This window comes from Rhodamnia argentea, chromosome 2 (assembly GCF_020921035.1).
Source record: "Rhodamnia argentea isolate NSW1041297 chromosome 2, ASM2092103v1, whole genome shotgun sequence".
Lineage (NCBI taxonomy): Eukaryota > Viridiplantae > Streptophyta > Magnoliopsida > Myrtales > Myrtaceae > Rhodamnia > Rhodamnia argentea.
In genome coordinates this window covers 29,854,398-29,858,342 of record NC_063151.1, presented here as the reverse complement: position 1 = coordinate 29,858,342, position 3,945 = coordinate 29,854,398, and positions in this window count along the sequence as shown.

Genomic DNA, 3,945 nt, shown 5'->3' with positions numbered 1-3,945 from the left:
TTAGAAATGAATATTCAAAGGCTCAAATTGGCTTTTCAAAGGGTAAGTGTTTGGGATATAGAAATGAAATGCTTTTCTTCACTTTGAGGTGTTCCAAGTCTTTGCCGAAATCACCTGAAGCTAATCACAAAAAGATTGATGCGAGTCAAGTACAATAAAGTCTTACCCGACCTTTTCTCCAAGGAATCATCCAATGAACCTCCAAATATGCCCCATTGTGGGGTGGTTCTTGACAGGGTTATATTCATAAAATTCTCCCTTTTTGGCTCGAGTGGTTATCAAGGGATACAAATGTGTATGGATAATTTTGAAATGGAAATGCCTTTCATCATTTAAATCCATGTAATCACCGCGAATGATCCCTACGTCCCAAAATTAAGCTCTTTCGCTCTATCACTCTCACTCATCACTCAAGTGTGTCGGGGACGTGTTTAAGGACAAAGTTTGCCTCTTTTCATTTGAAGGATCATTCTTTTGAAAAGCTTTCAAAGCATGCCCTTTTATAGAAACTCGGGCGTTTTCGTCAAAATTCATCGTTTGCCAAATGTTCTCATCAAAGATAATATTCAAAAGATGTTTCGTAATTTGTAAGGAATATTTCTTTGAAAGGGCCTTGTGGCTCTATAATTCCAAGTTTTTTTTTCAATTTCAAGCACGACGGCGTATGAAAATTCTTTGTAAAGAAAGAGAACCTCAAACCTGTCTTCTTCAAATATTGGCTTCGTCCCCAGTAAAAACAAAAGGAAACAATCAGTCAAGGTATTCAAAATTTTAAGTTCCGAAGCGATTTCTTCTCGTCTCCTTCGGACGTTGACCCCTGTCTCCTGTAAAAAACAAAAGGAAACAATCAGTCCAAGATATTCAAATTTTCAAATCCCGAAGTGATTTCTTCTTGTCTCCTTCGGATGTTGACTCCTGTCTCCTCTTTCGGGTGTCGACTCCTGTTTCTGTAAAGAACAAAGGAAACAATTAGTCCAAGATATTCAAAATCCGTGATCCAAAGTAACAGATAACTTCCCTGTTTTGACCGGTTGCTCTGCAAAGTTCTTCATGATTCCCAGTCCACCTACAAAATACAAACGTATGCAAATGCATGTATGCAGATGTCATGCAAATGCAAAATTTTCATGTGACTCATATCTGCTCATCAACCGCTCCGAAGCTCAATTTATTTCAAGGAAAATATCTCTTCACGGCATCCGAATTCACTGGACTTGCCAATTCTTCTCCATCCATGTTTACAAGTATAAGAGCTCCCCGGATAAGACCTTCGAATCACATAGGGGCCTTCATAATTTGGCATGAATTTGCCTCCTGGGTGTTGTGCGTTTGGGAGCATTTTCTTCACAACTAGCATCCCCGCTTCAAAACTTCTAGGTTTAACCTTCTTGTTAAAAGCTCGGCCACTTTCTTCGATAACTTTGACCATGACGGATAGCCCTTAATCGCTTTTCGTCAATCAAATTCAATTGTTCGTGTCTCTGTCGACTCCATTCATCTTCGTGAGCCCTACTTGAGACAGAATCCTTAAAGAGGGGATTTCCACCTCTACTTTGGTAGGGCTGCTTCCATACCGTATACCAAAGAGTAAGGAGTTGCCCCGGTTGAAGTACGAATTGAAGTTCGGTAGGCCATGAGAGCATATGGCAATCTTTCGTGCCAATCTCGATATTTCTCGCCAGTTTTGGCCAATATCTTCTTGATGTTCTTGTTTGCCGCTTCCACGCTCCATTCATTTGCGGGCGGTAAGGCGAAGAATTAAGGTGTCGTACCTTAAATTGTTCCAATAGTTGATCGACAACCTTGTTGTTCAAATTTGAGCCATTGTCTGTAATGATGGCTCTTGGCACTCCATATCTTGAGATGATATCTCGCTTGATGAACTTAGCCACACTATTCGCAGTGACATTGGCATATGAGCCGGCTTCAATCCATTTAGTGAAGTAGTCAATAGCCACCAAAATAAAGCGATGTCCGTTTGAGGCCTTTGGGTTGATAGGGCCAATCATATCAATTCCCCACATGCGAGAATGGCCATGGCTCGACATTTGATGTAGCTCGGTTGGCGGCGCATTTATCCTGTCGCCGTATACCCGGCATTGATGACAGGGATCTAACATGCTGGTTGCAATCCGACTCGATAGTCAACCAAGAATACCCGAGTCTCATAATCTTCTTGGCGAGGAGGTGGCCATTCATATGCGGTCCACATTCCCCTTCATGAATCTCTTTCATAATGAGATTTGCTTCTTTGGAATTCACGCACCTCGGCGGGATCGAGTCAAAGGATCTCTTGTATAGGATCTGTCCGCTGAGGAAAAATTTAGATGCCATCTTGCTTATGTACTTTTTATCTTCGGTTGACCGTTCAAGGGAATTCGCCCTTCAGTGAGGGTAATTCTTGATGTCATGATACCACGGTTCCTCATCGGGTTCTTCTTCAATGACCATGCGGTATGCGGGTTGCTCAAGGATGTCAATCCTTAACGGTTCTATCTCAAGACCATTTTGCACTTGTAACATGGCTGATAATGTGGCCAAAGCATCAGCAAAATGGTTACGAGTTCTCGCGAATATTCGAAAGTAATCTCCTCAAAGTGTTGGATCGGCTCTTCGAGGTATTTATGATAAGGAATAAGCTTGGGATCCTTTGTCTTCCACTCCCCTTGAGTTTGTAAAATGATTAGCATGGAATCTCCATATACCAGTAGCTTCTTCACCTTTAATGAGATGGCCAATTGTAATCCTAGTATGCGGGCTTCATATTCGAAATGTTGTTGGTACGGGGAATACCAACTTGGCTGAAACTGGATAATGTTGATCTTCGGGGGATATCAAAACCGCCCAATGCACGATCCGAGTGAGGTTCACTGCGCCGTCGAAGTACATTGTCCATTTGTCTTCGGATATATTCGGGATTTGACCTCCCTTGTTTTGCTCTGAAACCTCCTTAGGAGGGTTCTCGGCTAGCATATCAGCAATCGCTCTTCCCTTGACAGATTTTTGGGGAGAGGTTTTGATATCGAACTCTGAAAGCGTATTTGCCATTTAGCCATCTTTCCCAGCAATGTTGGCTTCTCCAAAAGGTATTTGATGGGATCATTTTCGGTGACCAGCTCTATATGATAATGCGATGTATATCTGCCTCAATGCTGGAGGACCCAAACCAATGCTACGCAAGTCCTTTCCACTTGTTGGGTATTTGACTTCGAGATGTTGTAAACTTTTTGCTCAAATAATATATGGCCCGCTCTTTACGATCCTTGGGGTTAGTTTGGGCAAGTAAAGCTCCCAAGGACTCATCATTAACCGTCGGATATAGAGTTAAAGGAACGTCGGGGATAGGAGGTACCAATACTTGGAGGTTGTACCAAATATTCCTTGATCTTCTCAAATGCTTGTTGGCATTCCGCATCCCATTTCATCTTTGCACCTTTCTTAAGCAACTTGAAGAAGGGTTTCGCCGTTTCGATAGTTGGGATATGAATCTGGATATATAATTCAATCTTCCCAAGTAAACCCCTTACTTCTTTAACGATAACAGGAGTTCCTATTTCCCATATGGCTTTAATCTTGGAAGGGTCAATTTCAATACCACGGCTGCTCACCACAAACCCTAGCAGCTTTCCGGATCTTGCGCCAAATACGCATTTCGCGAGGATTCAACTTGAGCTTATACTTTCTCAATCGATCAAATAACTTCTTCAGCACTTTAACATGGTCTTCTCCCAGGCTTGGATTTGGCAATCATATCATCCACATAGACCTCGATCTCCTTATGTATCATATCATGAAAAAGGGTCACCATAGCCCTCGATATGTTGCACCTGCATTTTTCAACCCAAATGGCATCACCTTGTAACAAAAAGTTCCCCATTGTGTAGTGAATGAGGTCTTGATCTTATCTTTTTCCTTGAGCATGATCGATTATATCCCCGAGAATCC